This window comes from Lagopus leucura, unplaced genomic scaffold (genome assembly GCF_019238085.1).
Source record: "Lagopus leucura isolate 7727_CA_CO unplaced genomic scaffold, USGS_WTPT01 Super-Scaffold_100001, whole genome shotgun sequence".
Classification (NCBI taxonomy): Eukaryota; Metazoa; Chordata; class Aves; order Galliformes; family Phasianidae; genus Lagopus; species Lagopus leucura.
The window spans coordinates 69,502,211-69,525,004 of record NW_024962262.1 but is presented as its reverse complement, the minus strand read 5'-3'; the positions used below and the strand labels follow the sequence as shown (position 1 = coordinate 69,525,004).

General features: G+C 42.5%; 1 protein-coding gene across 2 annotated transcripts in view; it reads left to right on the top strand.

Annotated features, from left to right (window-relative positions):
- The window catches only part of AGPAT3 (1-acylglycerol-3-phosphate O-acyltransferase 3), a 92,376-nt gene that overhangs the window by 669 nt on the left and 68,913 nt on the right, over window positions 1-22,794 (top strand). The gene's annotated exons all lie outside the window — the stretch shown is intronic.

Sequence of the window (22,794 nt, the reverse complement as noted above, 5' to 3'; positions counted from 1 at the left end):
TCTCCTCTCCTCTCCTCTCCTCTCCTCTCCTCTCCTCTCCTCTCCTCAATGAGGCAGAGTCAAGAGGCAGAGTTTGCATTTGTCTTGCTGCTCCTTCTTCAAAGTAGCAATGATCTCTGCTGCCCACGCCATTCGTCATGTTATCAAACTCATTAATTTCAAGCCCGATATAAACTTGATGGCCTTTGCCCGCTCTGAGGGAAGTAGGCAGGGGTCCAAGATCGTGTGCTGGCCATGGCTGGGTTGCCAGTAGGTACAAGCCTGTTTGGGAGTGAAGTGGTGGTCCTGGCAGCGTTCCTTGTGTCGTGGCACTCTTGACTTGAGGTCTTTGTTTGAACTGTGAGTCACTGGGAGAAGTTGAGCAGAATCATATTGAGCCATTGATGTGTATTTGTAAAGTTTGATTCCATCAGCGGTAAAAGCCATGCAGTCTTTGTTGATTTTCTTTCGGGGCTGCAGCTGTATTCCAGGTGATGGAGCATAATGGAGGTGTAGCCTGCCCTGAACTTGCTTTGCTGCTGTTCGCAAAGTTCCATGCAGTGTGAACAGTTTGAGGCCCCTGGCTCTGAAACATCAATGTTTTGGTCTTTCCTTCCCATAAGAACTTTGACTTTTCATTGACTTCTTTGTGCTCTGGTCCTCTTCTCTTTTATTTCTGTTATTACTGAACTTTCAGTATAAAAATTACACACATTAAATTCAATACCTTTATTCAGACTTTTTGTGAAGACAATCTTGAGGACTCTTTAGGAAAGTTTTATCATCTCCATCTGTCTTTATTTCCCATCTCCACCTCTCCAACCTTTAAACCCACTTAAACAGTGTATAGAGCAGTGGGTTTCCCAAGCATAGCTTAGGTTCAGCCAGCAAGGGGAGCACACCTTGAATAGGAGAATATCCTGAACTGGAGGAGCCCCACAAGAATCATTAAGTCAGACTCCAGCCTCCACATAGGACCATCTAAAACCAAACTCAGCATCTGAGAGCAGTGTCCAAACATGTCCTGAACTCCAGCACTGGTGGCCGTGCCCACAGCCCCGTGCATCCCGTTCCATGCCCACCGCCCTGTGGTGCAGCCCCTTTCCCTGACCCCCAGCTGCCCTCCCCTGACGCAGCTCCATGCCGTTCCCTCGGGCCCTGTCGCTGTCACACAGAGCAGAGCTCAGCGCTGCCCCTCGGCTCCCTGTGAGGAGCTGCAGCCACCATCAGGCCTCCCCTCAGCTCCTCTGCTCTGCGCTGAGAACACCGAGGGGCCTCAGACACTCCTCACACACCTTGCCCTCAGAGCCTTCACAGCTATGTAACACTCTCTAACAGTTTTCTTCTTTCTCTCTATCTCTGTTTGCAGAAAGACGCACTGTTTTCAAATCATAAGTGATGTTTTGTGTACTTGCAAAATTCTTATTGAGTAATTGGATGTGAACCTTACTTTTTTATGGGGAATTGGTATGAATAAAGCATTGCTGTTAACGAAAATGAGTTCACCTAAATTAAATCTGTGATAGCTATAAATTACCATGGGCTGCTACCATGCCTTCCAGAAAGGCAAAAACCCCAACAAAGGTTGTGTTCTTGCTCTTACGGCTTAGAAGAACACAATTCTTGTTAGGAATGGCCAAGATACTGACAAACGTAATTGGCATTCATAATGGCGAGAAAGTCTTGTTCTTTCAGTGCTCTTAAGTGGTAATACTGATTATTGGTGGGTGTATGTTAGTCCATTTATAGTCAGTGCTTGAACAAAGAGCAATTAATTGGTATAAGAGATGACAAAAAGCAAAAGGAACCAAATATGTCATTGCATCTCAGACTGTTCCGCTGCCTTCTGGTGCTGAGCCCCTAGTAAGGCTCTTCTGTACATTTGCATTTCAGGCTGATATCAGGAAACTTGCTTGTGGTTAGTTTTTGATAAGTAATCAATACCATCTTTTTGAAGTAAGACTAAAAGGGAGGGAAAGTGGAGGCATTAGAAGGTGTTATCTACATTTCTTGTTTAACTGTGAACAAAAGAAACATGTTCCAAAGCCTCTGCAGTTTATTCGATGAAGATATCCTTTAGAGTGTTAGGTTAAAATCAGTTTGCCATCTAATACATGATCATATCAGGATTCTAGAAGTGAGTCAGCACCCAGGCTGGGGACTGCAAGGATGCAGGCAGCAATGGATAAAAGCTGTATGAGCTAAGAGGGGGGTTGATGCACCAGCACAGTAATTTCTGCTTCCTGTTCTGGTGTATTAATTGCAAAAGTTGAAATTAGAAATGGTTAAAAAGGTAACAAACTCTTGCTTATGTATTATTTTAATTCTCCTGCAATGAGAGCATACCTACAATTTATCTGTAAAATTTTCTTGTTCCTCTCAGTCTAGATATGCTGAAGAGTTTCTAAGACATGACAGTGATGCAACACTGGGCACTGCAGCTGCTGCACTGAAGTCATAGCAAAAGTGAAAGAAATAGCTGTCTTGTTTGTGAAGATCAATCTATGAGCACTACTTTTTGATCCATTTACAACGGCACCTTCTGCTTCTGTATCTTTATTCATAGCTGTCCAACCTTGTCCAGGGCAGACAGCATGACTGTGTGGTTCAGTAGATGGGACAGGAAGCAGGAGGTTTGGGTTTTTGTCCATGTGCTAGTGAATATTCAGTATGGTAAGAAGGAACTGAAAGCCATAGTGACTCCTTCTGTATTCCAGGCCTGTAAAGTCATGTGAAAACAATGGTTTCAGTAGGATAGAGTAGTGACCAGCAGTGCTGGGATACCTTGGTAAGCAAGCAGGGAACTGCTGGGTGACATTTATGATGCAGTTTTCCTTCCTTTTTCTCCAGAAGGTAGCAAAACTATGTGCAGCTCAAACCACATAAGCGTACAGCCCCATTGGTCTGTTGGGCAAAAGAGAGTACTGTTCTCACTCTTCTGTTTCATACCTGTGTTTTATGAGGAAGTTGGTATAATCCTAGCAACTGAGCTTTCCATAAAGACGTTGGTCTTTATCTGAAATAAACCTGGGGGAAGATGGGACTGATGTTGCATCTTGTTGCGTTGCTCTGGGTAGATAGCCCAGCTGCTCATGTTGGGTTTTTTGTCTTTTATTTTCTGTCTTTGCTGCTCTCAGACATGCAAATTCTTCACATTCTTCCATGTGTTTTGTAGGGAGAACACACAGTTTTGGGTTGCTGATTCCCCCGAGAGTCAGGAAACTGGAGATCTGGGCTTTGTGAGGCTTACCAAGACAGAGAGAAATGCTGCAATATTACCATTCTCTTTTTTGTGCGTGCACGTAAGTGCAGGTTCCTGAGTGTAGAGCTGGGATGACGTAGTTATGGGAGAGAAAAAACACTGTTGCGTCCTGGTTGTGGAATGGAAGCTAGAGTAGCGGCAGGCCCCAGCAGAGTTATTTGTCTTGCAGTAGTATCAATAACTTGTTGTTTGCTTTCCAAACAAAAGATGAGGTCTGTGTCCCAAAGAGCTTAAAGATCCTTTGAAACTTCTTTTTCTAGTGGAAAAGTTAGTTCTCTTGGCCAGCTTCACCTGCCTCTGTCTCAGTACAGCCTTGTTGTCTGGTTGTGGCTGTTGCTTTAGTTTGAGTGTGCCTGGAAAAGTGCTTGTCCTTGAAGTAGGATTGAGCTTTCTATGTTTTATGAGAATGAAGGGACAGACGGGTTTCCTGTACGTTCCTGTATGCCTCCTATGTATTTGGGCATCTGTGGAAGAAGTGTTTAAAACCTTCAAAATGTTTCTGCATCAGTGTTCAGAGCTCTCTGGTGGTCGGGTGTGAGTACATACCATAGGCCCCTCTCTGTGTGTAGCCCTTCTGTGCTGAGAGACTTCCTCATCTGCTCTAAAGAAAATGGAATGTCTGCATAATTTTTAGTTGTTTTGGTTTCTTTTTCTTTGTTGTTCTTCCCATGCATTAGCATCACTTAGGTAATTATAGTGTGTTTGTTTGGAGCCCTGACAGTCTAAACTGAGTTCTTTATCAAAAATGCAATGTCTCCCTTTTAATTAAGATAGACTAGAACCAGCATTTGAATCCGTCAGTTAAATAGTCAAATTGATGTCTACTTAGAATATATTAATAAACAAAACAAAGTGTATTTCCGACTAAAACATGGCCCAAAGTAAACGAGCTTCTGTGAGGCTTGGTTTTTTGGTGGTGTTTGTTTTGTGGAGAAAATAATGTATTGGTGCTGCATCTGTCACAGATGGACACTTGTGTAAAATTCATGTGCAATCTTTCCAAATTCTGTGCGATGCAAAACAATAGCCACTATTTCTTCTTCAAAGCTCTTCAGAACTGTTAAGTAATCCTTGTGACAACCCTAAGAAGTGGGTATTGTAGTAATTTTTTTATGGATGGCGGAACAATTAACCGGCATTGTCTCCATCTGTACTGCGACAGTGGGATATTCAAAGGGCCTAGAGCTTGGCCTGCCACTGAACCTTGCCATTGTGCTAGCTCTTCCCACTGTAGTGCTACTGATGAAAGCTTGTTACAGATGCAGGAGCTGTCAATATGCAGGGTCAGCTGGAGCATAACTTCCCATTTGGGACGTGGCCACGTTGTGCCAGGTCAGACCAGTGCCTTGGGTTTTCTCTGCAGCCTGACTTTGGTTGCTGAGATCTCTCTTCTCCTCCACCATCACCACCTGTTGCCCTTCCAAGAGTTATAAATGCCACAGCAGATGGTTTGGGGGGAAGCACTCTCTGTAATTACTGCTGCAAGATTTGCCTAAGCTTGACTGCACAAAAAACACTTTTTTTTTTCCTAGAAATTCCAAGTTGTTGGTACTTGAAATGCAGATTTGGTCTTTTCAGTCGAGCACGATAGTTGAAATATGTGCATTATCTGCTGATTCAAAAATGTTCTGTCTTTCATTTTGTAGGACTTTTAACAAAACTTATACGGTGATTTATTGTTATCAATTCTCAGCCTTGGAAAATTCAACTTTCAGTCTTGGATCAGGTTTCAAATTCTTGGTAGTGTTGTAAGCTAGACCACTACAGACCCAAATGTTGATCATGGTTGACACACCATTAGATAGTGCAGCTATAATCAGTTTATTTTAAAAAGATAAATTTTAAAACCCACTAGCTTGACTGGTAGCATTCTACCAGATTGCAGTGGTAGCATCCTTCCTTCTCCCTGCTGGCCAGAGGTCATAGAATCATTAAGGTTGGAAAAGACCACTAAGATCACCTATTCCAACCATGGACACATCACCACCATTCCCACTGACCATGGCCCTCAGTGCCACATCTTTGCATGGCTATGCAGTTGAGCCATTTATCTGTAATGCTTGATGCAAGCCTTTTTGGTTCTCAGTCGCAGCTGTGATGGATCCAATGCCATGCTGTGTGGTGTACTTTTCTGAGGGCTCCCTTACTCCAAATGCCTTCCTGCACTCTTGTTCTCATTGCCATTGTGTCTGAGCAGAGCTACTCTCATCATTCTGGCGCCTACGGCCCTTGGTTATTAACGACATGGCCAACCTCCACTGTAAATTTGAATGTTAGAGGGATGAAACCAAAGGAAAAGAAAGCAACTTAACTGACATCAAGGAATGAAAATCTAAGGCAAAGCACACAGGCTAACTAAACAGAGTTGTGTTTCCTTATCACTGGGATCAGTGAATCAAGGTGGTCTTTGATATTGTTTTTTTTTCAGGTTTTTATCTTGTCTTTAGCTTTTCTGGCCAAGTCTTTCCCTCCTGGCCTTCCCCAAGTCTGCTCTCCTTAATGACACTGAGTGCCATTGTCTTTTAGTAGTCTCTGTTTGCTAACTAACCCTTCTGAAATTTGCAAATGTTTCTCTTGTAGAGTTTCTTTGCAGTATCCCTCTGTAGGAAGGACAATTATTTGAAAAATAAATGTCTCATATACAGCTCATACAGTGGCTCGTACAGTGGCTTATGTGATCTCTCTTAAGAACTGAGATTGCTTAAGCTGAAACGTAATGTGCTTTGAGTAATTCACTTTGCTTTTTGCTTTCTCGAGTTCAATTGTCGTTGACGGTGGAACCTAAACAAGCTAGCTTAGCTTTCCAGTTGCATTTTCCCCAGTGATGGTTCAAGACTTATTACTCCCAAATGCTACTGGATTCCTTCCAAGTTTTCCTGTCCAAATATTCACCAGAAGCCAAGCAATGAGCTCCCCCTCTGCACACACCCACAGTGTATTGAGCTCGTATTTGTTTTTTAAAAACCATGCCGCCGTATATCTTAAAGCATTTCTCCAAGTTACTTCTCACAGCTGTAGCTGTAAGCTGAGGGCCATAACTTTATTCGTGTGAAAAGATTTGCAGTGCAGTCTTAGAATGAAGATGTCAGCTAACCATGTATATTTCCATATTAACTGTATATCTGATAGCATAAGCAAGCTGCCCTGGATGAAGCTGTGCCTATATAATAGTCCTCTTGTCAATACTTTTCTGTTTTTAATCTATAAACTTGTGATGGTAGCTGATCAATAAGGAAGTAAACTTTACTGGTAGAAGAGTTTCAGTTAGTCCACAGTTAGTCCCTGTGTATTACAGGGTTTTTACAGCGTACTCCAGTATACTGCTGGAGTGATATGTTGGTTTCTCAGTAGCAATGTCATGCTGGCCAAGGAGAACTGACCTTGGTGGTACTGATAAAATATTTTTTTTTGTACCAAGTTGCACAGTGGGCTTTGTAGCTTTCCAGGATTCAGAGTTATTATTAGCATTACTAGAAAAAACAGGTTTCCTTGTTTTTCCATGTACTTTATTAACTGACATTTACAGCATCATTGCTGTATCTCACAGTGAAAGCAGCTCTCACCATCACAGAAATAACAGGAGCTGCTGTATGCAACCTGTTATGAGCCTTACCTCTTTCAATTAGTGTGCCCATACTTTTCTCTACAGCAAAAGAAAGTAATATAATCCTTTGCTTTCTTTTTCTCTTATAAAACCCTTTTCTTTCATCTGCACTGGTCCTCCAGATGCCAATTTAAAGGCTCTCTTGATAAGTCCCAAATGATGCCATGAATTACCTGGAAGGGTTAGCTATGGATAACTTGGCTTGCTATGCCAGGGAAAGGATGATGTGTTTTTGCTCAAATGAAGTTGACAAAAGCTTTACAGCTCCTGGTGTTGCATTTGGAATTAGCACTGGATGCTCTGTACACCCACAACTGCTGCAAACAAAGGAGCATCCACTGAGATGCAATTAGGTTTATAACATCAGTGTGAAGACATCTCTTTTCAGTGAAGAAACCTCCAAAGAGAATGTGAGCTGAGGGTTACTTTAATTCTCACTTCCTGGATTGATTTTTTTTTGATTAATAACTTTGCCTAGGTGAATTTTGTGATTGAATACTTAAGCAAGCTGAAAGCAAGCTTAAATATTACTGTCTGTCTTAAAATTGTGCTGATACTTCTGTTATCATTACTTTTTACGTGCCTTTATTGAAATTATGGTGCCCTCGTCCTCCTAACCCTCATCCTTTGAGAAAAAGAGGATCCAATTTTTTTGGTGAGAAGCATCTCCTGCAAGGTTACTCTGGTACAAGGAGGTATGGTGGGGCAGGTATGTTAGGTGAAGAAATGGCTGTATTTAAAGGTCTGAGTTCAGGCCAAAAAGCTCTAAGAGTGATCTAAAGCATATTGTGCAGTTTGTAAGCCCCACTTACAACCTTACAAATTCAATAGTAAATGTGAACCTAGCAGTGTTATGTAGATGCTTTGGTTTCATTGGGTGACCTAAAATAACTGAATTAAGCTTTATTTCACCCTCCCCTCCCTCTCCCTTCGCCCCCCTTCCTCCAGCAGGATGTTCCTTTTCTAGTTGGTTGGTATTACCTTTCCCAAGACCTGACTACAGAGCCATATGCTTGTGCATTCACGTTTCTACCTGATCTGGCTTGTGGAGCAGTGGAATAATGGAGCACTCCTGGGAGCTTTTTGTCACTGAGCAGATAGAGCTGGCTGCTCTACTCCTGTGTGGTTGGCTCCTCCCCACTGCTCTGGGAATATGAGCACTGAAAAGCTGCTGGCAGCATCTTTTTCAGTGAGATTGCAATTTAGTTGGTCAGGGGAGGAGCCCATTTGCTGGTGCTCTTAATCCTTCTGATGTAAGAAGAACCACAACAGTTTCACTTTTTGGTGATATCACTGCCTACATTAATTTGTGCCTTCGTGCCTACACTGGAATCTCTTTATTGCTGTTCATTAACTCTGCTAGGCTGGCAGAACATCTAAGAGAAAATAGAGCCCCAAGCTTACCTGTATTCATACCAGTACCTGGCTTGATAGTAACCAGAACTGTAGTGCTTCCACTTAGCAGTTCACCAACTTGAATGTGAGACAGTCTTGCACGGTTGCAAAACAGTCCACAAAGCCTCCTACACCAAAAGAAAGAAACCAGACATACTGGGGTGCATGCACACTGCTGTGCTGATTCTGCATGGCGCAAGCAATAGTATGGTGTGCAGCTGTAGGCATTACCTCTAAAGAAACCCTTTTTCCCAAGGGCAAAGCTTTGAGAGAAATGAAAGGAGTCACAGGCAAGTCTAGAAAACATCACCAAAGGGAAGGTTTGCAGAATAATGGGCTTGTTATGTAGATAGCACTTGAAGGTCTATTGTAGAGGAGGAGGGAGTAGTTTTCTCTCTTTGCCCACTGTAGAGAGAACAAGAAGTTATAGGTTTAAGATGCAGAAGGGAGAGCTGGAAAGCTTTGGAAAAAGCTTTCTATTGCCAAATGGGAGTTACGAAATCTCTGATGCTGGAGAGAACTCAGAAAGAGCAGATCTTGGCAGATGCCTCTGGAAAGGGTTGGGGCTTGGGGCTCTTTCTCTGGGGTCTAGAGCACCGTGTCCTTGGTAGGAAAGGCCCCAGTTTTAGATATAGAGAAGGAGAAGCCAAGGAACATAAGTTCTGGCAGCCTCTCCATTCCCCTAACACTGCTGTGTAAAAACGGGTTGGAGGAAGTTGAGAACAAGAAATTGGTGTTCTTAGTGAAGTGAAAAGCGATGGCAGAGCTTAGCTATAAAAGACTGGGGACAGCTGGATGAGGTGACCTCTTGAAATCCCCTTCAGCTGTGCACACTGCCCTTTAATTTTGTTCGAGACTCATGCTCCAAGCCAGCTCTGCTCTAGGATCCTCACATGCTGTAAATTCCAGCACAGGGCAACATTCTGTGCATCCCAGACTGAATGACTCTGGGAAGGGTATCAGTGTTTTCACTCCTATGGCAAGGGGTCCTTTCACGTAGCAGCCACTTCATGCCTTCCTTTGTAAATGTATGGAAACAATTTGCTTGTGGTCCATGTGTTCTGTGCAGAAGGCAGAGCAAAGGAGGACGTGTTGACCTCGCGGATCAGCCTCAAGACTGGAGCCCGAATGCGGTTACTGCAAAGACCTTTGTGTCCATTTCCTTTGTTTTGCCATTTTTCATCTGTTCAGCTCTCAGTAAATTTCTGTGGCACCAAATTAATTCCCGACAACCGGTCAGAATAACTTAGAGTTGCTCAGGCCACAAGCTGTAACTACCAGCGATGTGTGGAGAGCACTAAACAGAAGCTGTAAGGCTGGGTAACCCTCATTCAGAAGCTAGCCAGCTTGTGCCCTCAGAATTTCAATGCAAGCGCTGATTCTTGTTCTGCTCGCCTTTTTGGCATCACAGCCATTGCACAAGCTGGTGGGTGCTGGAGTAGTTTTGCAAAATGATAAGTGATGAATTAAAATCTGAGTCAAGCTTCTGGCTCCCTGTGCTGACAAATGAGCACTAGAGATGATGTAACAGAAAATTATGGGCTGTGATGGTCTGTCACTCTGTGTGAACAGAAAAGAAACATTAACCAGCTTCATGAAATGCTTTCTTTTATGTGTGGTGTGCCCAAATTGTTTGGCAGGATATATGGTTTTTGCTTGTTGGTAAAACACAAGTGATCTAGGATGCTCCATGCAAGGAACTTCTTGTTCGTTGTGTTCTTTCCGCAGCAATGGCCAATGCCTAACCTTGGCATCACCAAACTGTCGTCAGCTGCATCTGAGGAACTCATTGAAAGTGAGGATATCTCTAATGTAAATGAGAGACAGCTTGCTTCCTTAGGACTATGAGGAGTTTCAGTCTTCCTGTTGCTGACTATAGTGCAAATGCCTAGGTAGGAGAGAGAGAAGAGATAAATTAAGCCTCTGCTGAGTGACTCAATAGCTTTTGTGCAAGTTTGTAACATGCTGCTTTTTAAAATGCCATATGTTCTTATGAGAGGGGAGCCCCACTGAGTTCTTGCCTTAATTCCAGAGTGCCCTTAAAATGTGATTTGTGGGTAGTACATAGTGTCTGGTATGTGGAAGCCGTGTCTCGGAAAACCATGTTTGTTTGTTTTTTTAACAAATAACATAATAATTGGAATTCACAAATACATTGTAACCCAGTGAAATTACTCCGGGAGTGAAGATGTAAATGACAGAAAGCTGGTGCTTGTTCCGACAGAGCAGAGTCTCCTCCTGAGCTTTGTGCTTCTGTACCTGAGAGTAATTGTTGAACAAATTAAAAGCCTGCTGCACTGATACGGATCCTGTTTGCAGCTGTGTGTGTCCTAGGGCAGCTATGTTTAACAGGTTCTAACAGTGTCAGACACACACCATTGGATGTATTATCCCCCCCCCCCCCCCGCAGCTGAATTCTTGCAAGAAACCTTAGCAAGGAGAAGGCAGATCTGCTCAGACAGGTGGATTTATGCATATCCATCTTATCCTGATCTCCTGGTGTATTTTTCTCTTGCTCACCTCTTCCTCCTCTTCCTTGTTTCATTCCACTTACTGTGAGTTTCATCAGAGCTCTTTCTTAAGCATTTAATTCAGTTGCCAAATTACAGTAATGAGCAGGTAAGTTTAATGCTGTGCTGCATGACAGATGAAGTCGTGCTTAATCTTGGTCTGCGTATTTGATTTTTGTACTTGTGGTGTAATTGGATCAGATTTTCTCAATTCTCCCTGTAAATGTTTTGTACTGACAATAGGAGAGAATGGAGGAGCATGGATGGAATGAGCAAGACTGAACTACTCCCACGTTTTGTTGGATTTGTGTCTGGGTGTGTGTTGGCTGATGATGAGCGATGCTGCCAGGAGGTTCCTCGCCCAGCAGTCTCCTCTGTCAGGGTTTCCGTGGCTGACTGGACCTCAGCTTCATGGCTGAAGAGTAAAGGAAGGCCCACGTGGCATTGGTAACCTCAGGGGCTTCTCTAGGCCTAACAGTACCCTGTGTTGGTACTGCTGGTATTTCTTAGTTGCAAACTAAGCCAGCAGGGCTTGGGGAAGGGTCTTGCTAAAGAAGAGGAGGTTATGGAAGAGATGCTGAGAGGGGAGGCTATACGGAATCATTTGTTTTGCCTGTTGCTTTGTTGGACTGCTTCACTCTGGGCTCCTGAAGCAGATCTCTCCTGGCCTCTCTTTACTCTCATCTCCTTGGTGGAAGTGAGTTTAGATCTTGAATCTATTTGTCACATATCCATGCACATCCCTGGAGATGCTCAATGCTAGGTTGGATGGGGTCCTGAGCAGCCTGAGCTGCTGCGGGGCAGCCCTGCCCACGGCAAGGAGTTGGAACTAGATGGGCTTTAAGATCCCTTCCAAACCCAAACCATTCTGTGATTCTATGAAATTCCTCTTTTCTCCACCATGTGCTCATTGCATTGTCTCTGCTTCTTCCTCCCTTCCACACCCAGCTGAGAAGCTTCCCAGCTCCCAGAGGATAGGAAGAAGCCTCCCAGAGGATGAGAGGGCAGAGCTCTTCTTTAGTGGGCTTCTGCAAGTGTCTGAGGGCCACTTCCCTTTTTTTTGGGGGGGGGATGGCAGTATCTCTGCTTTTTTTCTAGGGAGTCCTAGTTTGCTGCTTCAGATCTGGATGCAATTCTAAATTATGGAGAGATCCTATCTTAAGACTTGTTCAGATGTTAACTGTTCTCACAGTTCCTGTGATGGAAGTGATAGCTTCTGCACACACTGAGGGAGTTGTGTAAGCTTGCTAAAGACCCTGGTTACGTTGGCCAGTTCTCTGCTGCAGCTTTTTTGGTTATACGATGAGAGGTTATTTCAGGAACAAGAATGTAATCGGGTCAAAAATCAAACTTCAGCAGAAGCTGATCTGTTGTGCATAGGTATGTTTTGGTTGCCGGGCATTGCTCACGATAGAAGTTGGAAGAATCATTCAACTTCATTTCTCCCAGTGGTCTTTCCTGCCTGCAAATAGTGGCTTTCCTGATATGATTTCATTTCAGACTGCTTCACGCTGGTTTCTGTTCTGTACTAAATGTACATTTGTCTGTCTATCACAAATGTTTTGGTGAAAATAATAAAACCCAAAGAGGAGCAGAAATATTTCCTTTTGCCTTTGTGCTTTTTTTTCCCTGTATAGATTAGCTGTGGCTATGTTTTGTTATGACCTCTTTCTTTCCTAATATGGGTTTGAAATTCACACTTCTGCCACCGAGCAGAGGAAATTTAATAAAACACTCAGGTAAGATGAGGTAAAGATGTTGGAGTCTTAAGCCATGCTTCTGTCATATTTGTGGTGTCATGGTGCTTCCCATCTATATGGGAACTGCTGAATCACGGCCTGAACCTCTGATTGATCACCTGAGGCGAGCACTGAGTCAGCCATGGGAGCACAGGTGAAGGCAATTCACCTGTGCTGCAGGAAGGGGTGGAACCTAGCTCCCCCTCTCCTAGACCCATTTAAGAGCTGACTACCAGGGTGAAAGGATCTCTTCTGGAGACCCCTCCTCTGGAGTTTTGCAGTAAGCCCAGGGTGTGTGTAAGCTTTCTATTTTTTTTTTTTTTTTGTGATAGTGTGCTTTGCCAAGCTCTCTTGTTTATTTCATAATTATAACATCTTTATATTCATTGACTATACACCATCTGTAATCTCAATGGTGTTGGAATGCCTGCGTAGAAAATGCCTTCAGAAAGCATGCGTATCGGGTAGTTAATGCTTTTGGTACCTAGAAAACATGCTTTTGAGTTTGTGATGTGTACTTTTACATATTGGAGCCTTATCTTGTTCTAAATAAAAAGAGAATCTTCTCTGGTGTCTCGCGAAGTGATAATGGGAAATAGTGTACATGAACCAGTGGACTGTATAGGAGTAGAGTTACAGCACATCTCTTCACATGCTGTAAAACAAAGTCCTTCTGTGCTGCCATCCTCTGTTTGCCTTCTGCGCAGCTCAGTTTTTAGTATGCAGTCTTTCTCCCACGATCGCTATTCTCAAAGTTTCAGACCTATACCATGTAAAGTGTTTCAAATACTTGCTTTGAGGAAGCAACTCTTTTTTTTTGTGCACTGAAATCATGTGCCCTTGCATTAAAGGCACGTGCTGAAAGGAAGTAGGAAAGTGTACTGGGCTGGGACTAATCACAGAATCATAGAATGGTCTGGGTTGGAAGACACCTCAAAGATCATCTGGTTCTTCTGGGTTGCCATCCACCAGCTCAGGCTGCCCAGGGCTTGGAATACCTTCAGGGATGTGATATCCACAGCTTCCCTGGTCAATCCAGTTCTCACTTGTACTGGTGGGGCAACTCAGATGTCTGAGCATCTGATGTCATTTTAGGCACTTGATATTTCTGAAAGGAGGTTGTGGTGAGGTGGGGATCAGCCTCTTTTTCTGTGTAAATTGTGATAGGATTAAAGGGAATGGCCTCAGGTTGTGCTAGGGGAGGTTCAGGTTGGATATAAGGAAAAACTGTCTCAGAAACAGTGGTCAGGCACTGGAATAGGCTGCCCAGGGAGATGTTTGAGTTACCATCCCTGCACGAGCACCTGGCGGTGTTCAGGAAGTGTTTAGATGTTGTACTAAGGGACATGATTTAGTGGAGAAATGGGGGTGGTAAGTGGATGGTTGGACTGGATGATCTTGGAGGTCTTTTCCAGCCTTGGTGATTCTGTGATTCTTTTGGCATGGAACCACTCTCCAAGAATATAGGTTTTCCAGTGGTTTAGTGTCACATTAGCTTGTCCCTCAAAGAGTCATGGGTATACCTTGGAAACGTTTTAAAATGGCATTGTTGCCTATGTTTAAAAACAGAGAACTCCTCTGTAAGCGTTGGTAAAAATCTCAAAGCTGCAGCTTTTTATCTGCTTGGTAACCTGGAAGAGTTCATCATCAACAGACCTTTCCTCAGACCTCAGTTTTGTTCGTCTCCCTGCCTCATCGTTTGTATTTAAAGCCCAAACTGGAAGAGCCAATAAACAAATCTGACCATGGGGCAGCATGTGGATTCTCTCTTAGTTACTTGACTCTCACATAGATGTAACTTAATTGCTATGAGATTACTTATTGAAGGTTGAATGGATGGTTTGAAAAGTTGAATCCGTGGATTCAACACTGCAGAAATCCAGACTTCTGAGCAGTTAAACGGTGTGGCTTCAAAGATGTATGGGTTTATGGGTCTGTGAATGCTGCAAACTTCAATATTTTCATTGTTGACAGGATCAAGATTTTTACTGTATGTTAAATAGTGTCCAGGCAGCTGAGCAAAGTAGAGTCTGATTGTTTGCTTTCTTCCCTATTCCTGGCTGGCAGTATCATAGCTGTTTTAATGAGATGGTCTTTATCCTAACAGAGGCATGCTGTTTGACAAATTAAGCAAGGTAGGGAATGGCTTGTGGGCTTTGTTCAGTGTTTCCCACTGCCCTCAGCACTGTCCTTGTAAACAAATAACATCACTGTGTGATAGCTTTGCGATAAATCTGGTGTTTTAAAGAACCAAAAGAAAATATGATCAGTGGTTTCTAGCTTTGGAAAAAATAATTGTCATGTGAAGAGCAAAATAATTCCCTAGTAAAAATTATTAGCATCTCTGTGCTTTCCGGTCCTTCCTGATTCACCTAAACACTTACAGTCATTTACATTTAAGTCCTCTTGATTTCAAGATTTGTGTCCTAAATGCAGCTACTTTTTATTGCAATTGTCACGATCATCATCCGAGTCTGAAATACCATTTGTGAATGAAGGAGCCACAATTATCAAAACACTTTATAATAGGAAGTGTAACTCCTGTCTTGAGCTGTGGAAGAATCAGTGTTGGTATTAAGAGAAAACCCAGCCCCTGAACAGTAGTCTCATCTATGATGCAAAATCAGGGTAAGACTTGTGGAGTTGTGAATATTGTTGATCTAGGTGTCTGAATGTCTATCAGAAATTTAGGTGATGCAAGCTATTTGGTTGCTAAGCATTTCAGTTCTAATGAAGGAAAAAAAACAAGCAAACAAGCTCCCCCTGTTCTAAACCCACAACCAACAACAAAACTAAACAACATGGGTGTATGCAGGTGCCTGTAAAACGACTACACAGATTTAGTTGCTCAGTATTTTGAGAAAGCATTTCATGTTTTGAATACATTTCCAGAAAGAAAGAATGCATGCAGTAGAAGGAGAAAAGGCATGTATTTGTTTGTTTGTTTTTATAATAAGCATATATTGCTTTTCTTTCTCTCTCTTTCTTTTTAATCCAGGTTATTGGACAGCTGAGAAGCAAGCATTCTTTCCTTTAGGGGTGCATGAAGTGCTGCTTATAGTTGTAGTTGGTATGTCTGACTTCAGAATGAGATGCTGTGTGCTTGTTTTTACTGTTCCTTTATCTAAAAATCAGCTGGCACTCTTATATGGCTTGAAATGTATCCTATTCACTAGTACATACAAGGGCTGCTCCAAAAGTAATGCCTTCTATTTTATTATATTGGCCCATAATGCCAGAGGTGGTGGTTGGTGGTATGACAGTAGAGGTTGAACCTTCCCAACAATATTCTGCATGCAGGTTCTTGTTTATTGCTGGCAAGAATGAATAGCTAGTAGTGTTAACTATATTGAAAAATAATGTTTTGCAGCTGAGAATTTGCTCTATCCAATGGTGTTATTGTGCATTTTGTATCTGTTGTAGTTTCCATGGAAATAAATAGGAGGCATTACTTTTGGAATGGCCTACGTACATTGTAAAAGCAAACAGTCTTTCATACAATAGCATATTACGTTATAATGAAATGGATAAAGACTGCTGTAATTTTGTGCTCTGTAAATAGTTCAGCATGCATCTGAGAGCTGTAATCAAATGCTGTTTTGTGGTATAACAAACTGCTGGCTGTGGCTGAGAATGTTTGCACAGGGTGAGCAGAGCTTGAGCTGGAGGCAGCAGGGGAGACTGGGGTACTTTGGTAGAGTCTGAATAGATAGGCATTAAAAGCCAAGTGTGGCACTTGGAGAAATGTGCTGCTAAGAACTCTGCTATTCCTTGTGGCTGCACTTCCACATGAAATGCATTCAGAGAAATCTGCTCAGGTTGACTTTAGCCCATCAGTAAAACTTGTTGAAGGTTATAACAATATTTCTCAAATTTGTCTGTCACTCTGTACGTGGAGCACTGGTGATGACGTAGGAGATGCAGAGGGTGTTCTGCGTTTGCTTTGTCTGTGCACTTTCCCCTAGTTATGTAACTTTTCCAAAAGGTATTTAGATTTCAAGTAAGGTGAGATTGAGGCCGGATCTTTGCAGGATGTTGTCTGTTGAATACTGATGTGAGTGGTGTTATGTAAATAAGCATTGGTAAATAATTGCTGTACTGCTCTGGACATGATTAGAACCAATGCAGACTGGGTCCAGCTGTTTAGCTATGTCTTTCTAATCGCTTGGCTTAACAGCTGTGTGTGCAGTTGGACACATCTGGCAGTAGCAAGCATGCAAGCATCTCGCCAGCTGCCTCTTGTAGTGATGAGGAGCATAGCTTCAACTGGAGTGTCTCCTGCTGATTCATAAAACCATTTGATTTGGAAGAGACCCTTCAAGACCATCTCATCCAAATCCCCTGCGATGAACAGGGATGCCTACAGCTACATCAGGTTGCTCAGAGCCCCCTCCAGCCTGACCTTGAGTGTCTCCATGGACAGAGCATCCACCTCCTCTCTGGGCAACCTGTGCCAGCAACCCACATCCCTTATTGTAACAAACTTCTTCCTTCTGTCTAATCTAAATCTCCCCTCTTTTGGTTTGAAACAGTTTTCCCTTGTCCTAGCATAATAGACCCTGCTGAAGAGTCTGTCCCTTTCATTCTCATCACCCTCTTTTAGATATTGAAAGCCAAACTTGGAGTCAGCAGTCCGTTTGGGACAGGGTAAGTTGGAGCCATGTGAGTTCAAGCATAAATAAGACCCTGAGGCTGCTGCTGGGGTACATTGTGACCACACCACCTGGTGACTGTGACCCTGTCTTTAAGGTGACCTTCAGGTCATTGGCTTCTTAGAGGAGTGATCTTCAGTATCTGCAGCTTATTGGGCAGTATGCAGTGTTTTGCAGGGACTGAAGGCCTACTTCTGTCTGCTTAGCAAGTCTTCAGTTATGCATGGTAAAAACAAAACAAAACAAAAACCAACAGCTCAGTTTGTTAAAAGGGGGTTATGACTTGTGATTTTTAAAGCAATGTTTCGGCTTGAGGGCAAGGAGAAGATGGAAACACACAGGGAAAGCAGCAGCCAAATAGCTTAATGACTAACTATCTTCTGCAAGTCCACTTGTACATCTGTCTGGGAGCTTAATCCATTTACTGCTGAATGCGCTGTACTTATAATGCTTTATCAATGTGAAATATTATTTTTCATGTGCCAGTAAATATTTTAATCTTTAATTATTTATATTGGTTCATTTTTTTTATGGGTTCTGCACTTCTGAAACAATGATCTTTTAATCTCTTAAAGATGTAGGAGATGTCTTCATCTATGGATTTCTGTTTCCTGCAAGGATAATAGGGAGACATTTCTTCATCTCACAGGAGGTGAAAACTAAGTGAGTGCTGTGGATGTAGAGATGTGTGAAGCATCTTGCCCAGGGAAGCTGTGGTGCCCCATCCCTGGAGGCTCTCAAGGCCAGGTTGGATGGGGCCCTAGGCAATCTGAGCTGGTGGGAGGCAGCCCTGCTCACGGCAGGAGTTGGGGTGCGTGGACTGTGAGGTCCCTTCCAACCTAAGTTATTCTGTGATCTTCTCGCTCCTCTTTTTTTTTTTTTTTTTTTTTTTTTTTTAATTAAATTAGCTTCTTATTAGAATATGTAGTGACTCTACTGTTTCATTTTAGCTGCTCGTGGCACTGGTGATTTGAGAATGGGAGAAAACTTCACCCTATGCTTTGACTGACAACACTGGCAATTAGTTGTAAAAACAGTCTGCTGACATGTAGATGCCAGGACTGCTTTTTAGTGGGCATGAGATGGCCTCCAAATCTGTCAAGTTTTATTAAAAGATTAAAAAAAAAAAAAAAAAAAGCTGTATTCCTCAAGATTCCACTCTTCCCTTGTTTTATTCTTTCTGTTTAAAGATTTCATATGGTGAAAGATTTTACAAATTATATATTTGGGCAGTTTGTTCCTTCACAGTCAGATGCTGTCTTTTTTTTCTTTGATTTTATTTATTTATTTAGTTAATAAAAGCATGCTGTGAAATTAATCTGAAACTCAACAGGTAGATTAAAAAAAAAAAAAAAGGACTGTTCCTTTTACCAAGAGTACTGGTGCTCCAAGGAGCAGAGTGACTGGAAGCAGTGGAAAATGCACACATGAGAAGGAGCACGTTTTATTTTTTATGAATATGCAGTTTAACACTTAAAAGTGTGCGGGGTGTGAGTAAACTGCCTCAGTGCTCAGAAAGAAATGCACCCCACTGATAACTCCACTCAATTTCACTGAGTAATTCTATAGTCATTTGTGCATATCTCTACATAAAGAGCATTTTGGTTTCTCTTTCTGATAATCTGCATAGTGAATGCTGCTTGGGGCAGCTCAGAGCAGTGCAGGTCACTGAGCTGATCCAGGATAGTATTGCACCAGCTGCAGAGAGACTGTTTGGGACTGACGGAGGAAAAGATGGAGGGGGGGGGAAGAGGCTGTCAGATGTTTGTTTCTTTTTTTGTCCTGGAATGAAAAGCTGTGTGCATGAAACATGAATGTAGGTGAAAGCAAAAGGAGGTTTGCAGAGAAAAGAAGTCCTGGTTTTAATTTCCTAAGACTTTCAGGTGTCATATTTATCTTCAAATGTTGAGCTTTAGCCTATATATATATATAGCCTATGTATATATGTGGTATGATGCTGTGCCTTTTTATTGTTGATGTTAATGGTAGTGCTCAGCTGCAGAAAGTGTAAGCCTTGCGTTTATACGCTGAGAACTTCCTGCTGCATGTGTTTTTCTGGACGTGGTTTTGAGAGCAAAGACAAGTGTAAGCTGGAATCTGCGGAGGGAACTGATCTCCCTTACTGCCCAGCAAAGGCAATAGAAGCATGCTCAGCTGTAAGTAAGTCAACTTCCTTGCTGTGTTCATCGATAGAGCTATAACCAAGACAAAATAACTTGCTCTAAAGATTCTGTGGCTAACAAATTGATCAGTGCTTTTAGATTTGCCCTATACAATTTACCTGCTTAGCTACCCCTGACTATAATGTTCAGGTCTTTGTGCCGTTATGCAGAGAATCCAGTTTGATGTGGTTGTGTGACTTCACTCCAGAGCTGTTGCTGGAGGATGCCATGAGAGACACTTCACATTGGTAGTCTTTTGCTTCCTGTGCTTTTGTACATTGATACCTCATATCCTGGTGTCTCCTTTCTTTTTTGCATACATCGCCATGCCTGCACACATCTTGATTCCCCCCCAGAGCTGAAGTCCAGGTAGAGTTTCACTGTTGTACCTTGTTACGTAGCTTGGAGCAGTGGAGTAAATAAGCAACGGCTGTATCGATTGAGGCAGCATGTGGAGGAATATAGTGGCTTTTAAAGAGCGTCTGTTTATACATTTCATTTGGAGATGAGGTCACTGGCTGTAAGGATTCTTGTCATCTGCATGAATTAGGCAGTATAAGCGTGCCTGAGGGATGTGTTGAGCATTTTTCTGCCATACTGTCACAAGGCATTGTGCATCACCTGGTGGTAAATGTGCCACAAGGTGAGCTGGACCTGGGTTCTCTGGTGCTAAGAACTGCTTACCCTGGAAAAAATATTCTGAAACAAAGAAAAAAACCCAAAGCTTTCTTCTCTATCTTCAGCCCCATTCTCCTGCACAGAGTTGGTTTCTCTTATCCAGTTTGTTTCCCACGTGTTCAATGAGAAGAAATAAAACGGTTATGTATATCATGCTTTCTGTTTTTAGGCTGTTCCTCCTCATTCTTGTCCATTATGGTTTTAAACTGAGACAGGGGAGGTTTAGGTTAGATATGAGGAGGAAGTTCTTCACACAGAGGATGGTGACACACTGGAACAGGTTGACCAAGGAGGCTCTGGATGCTCCAACCCTGGAGACTTTCAAGACCAGGCTGGATGTGGCTGTGGGCAGCCTGATCTGGAGGTTGGCGACCCTGCACACAGCAGGGGAATTGAAACTAGATGATCATTATGGTTCTTTTCAACCCAGGCCATTCTATGATTATCAACATGCTTTCTTTGTTTGTCTTTACCTCTTTGCTTTCTTTCTCTGTCCCACCTCTTTCACCCACCTCTTTGGGTCTTGAGTAAGTGCCATGGAAACTAACCTAGCCTTTGTGGGTTGACCCAGGATTTGGTTATCTTTGCTGATGTACCTGATATTTGACCAGAATTTTTGGTTTCGTCCAGAAGCCAGTGGATCTTTTTTTTCCCCTCTTTTTGAAATAGCTGTTCCTGTTAGTTTTCAGCTAAAGGTTTGTTCTCTGATGGCTGATGTTGTGTGCATAGCTCCTCCAGCTCTTCAATCTGTAAGCATTATCCCTGAGCTCCTGAAGGCAGAACTGTGCGTGGCAATGCAGATGCATGACTGTCCCCTCTCCTGTTTGTATCAGTCTCTCTTTAGAGCCAGACCATTTCATTTTCCCATTCCTCCTCGTGCTTCCTGACCATCATCTTGCATCTTCTTCATCTCTTGTTTGCTCTCATATCTTCTTCCACCTCTCTTCTGGATTTTCCTTTTACTGCTCTTCTTCTCTTTGCTTGAGGACTGTCCTAATTTCTGCTGATGTGGTTATTCTTCCATTTTCCCAGGACTTAAATTTTCTTTTTGGGTGGTGAGATGGACCAGTTTGAAAACCAGTGAGCTAATACTTAGAGACTATTAATATGGCTCTTCATTTAAGGCTAGCTTTGGAGCAAGTAATGATCCCAAGTCATAAAGCTCACTTGCCTAGGGAATTAAATACATACATAGAGTTCTTCCTTTGTTTTCAGTGCTTTGATACTTAGAATAAAAGAGTTGCCTTTTTGCTCTTCTGGATGCCTGTCAAAACAAGGCATTTTTCGGCATTTTCCTTTTGATCACCTGGAAGGAAGATTGTGGAAAAAATCAGCAGTGTTGATCCACGGGACTTGGTATTAATAAAAACCTTGATAGAAGTCTGAATTCATTAGGTTTATTCAGACTACAACTGTATAGTCCCACTTGTTTTAAGTCTTAGAATTTACAGGGCTTGAAATAAGTTCTTGGAAGCCATTGATCTTTCAGTGTGCAAAGGCAGTGCTGAAAGATGTGTGAGGAGATGGAGTACTTTTCTGCCCTTCACTTTGACAGTTTGCATGAGTGCGTTCTGGGGAAAACTGTTTCTCATCTTTGAGAGGTCATTCACATATTTAAATGACAGCAGACAGAAACAGAAAACCCTTTCAGAGCAGGTGTCCAGAATCGCAATAAAAGATATCTGCTTGCATGTTATTATACCTGTCATCACAAATCTAGCAAGCCAGTCTCTGTTGCTAGTAGGAGAGAGTAGTTGCAGTGAACAATAAATAAGGGGCCCGCTGGGAGTGGCTGAGGCATCATCTTTCATGCAGAAAGCTCTCTTTAGCTGTGTGGAAGAAAAGGAAGAAATAACTAAAACTGTAGTATGCCCTGATGGGGACGCATGTGAAGCATTAGGAAAAATTAAAAGGTTAAGCTGTGTGCAGTTCCTGCTGAGGTTAGGTCTTCTCTCAGCTGACAGAACTGAGGTCAGGTGTTTTCTTCCTTTATTTTTCAAAGGGAGGAGAGGATCTGTCAGTGTGGCATAAAGTAAAAGCCTGCTTTTTTGTGGAAAAAAGTGTAAAAGTATTTGGAATAAACTGCATTATGTGAAAAGCTCCTGGAGAATGTTTATATTCGTGACTGTGATTTTTCTATATGTAATTCTTTGCCTTTGATACAGGAAGAATACATCAGTCCTGGAGGTAGGATGTTACTGCCATTGAAACTTGTAGGTGAGAAGGCAAGTGGTAAACTAGTGTTTGGTTGAACAAAAGTGTGAAATGTAGCTTTGCTCCATGTACTTCTCTGTCACATTAAAGTGACTGCACAGTACAGCTCATCAGGAGCGGAGCTGGCTTGTACCTTTTATTATGGGTCTAATTTAACTGAGGATGCTGTTCAAATCTTTGTGACCGATAAATCCAATTGGTGAGCAGTACTTGTTTATCAGCCATCCTCTTGCAGGCTGGAAGTGTTGCCCTGTGGGATGAATAAAGAATTCAACTTGTGCAGGGCAGATTTTCATGTGGAATACTGATAGCGTATTTGTTTTAGATAAGGGCTAGTTCCACATAAATTCTTCTGTGCAGGCACTTATTTGCATACATGTTTTTTTTTAGGTTGAAATAATCCAGAGCGTGTCTACCTGATAGCTTTAACCTTACCTCTCTTTGAATCAACACTCTTGCATGGCAGCTTGTTTTTGCACAATTAGCAATCTCTTCAGTGCTGTCTCTGTGCTCTGGGATTCACTTTCTAGGAAGCTTTTGCAAGGACTGCAGAATATTGCACATGTGAGCCCAAATACTGGTTCCTGCAATTCTTCTAC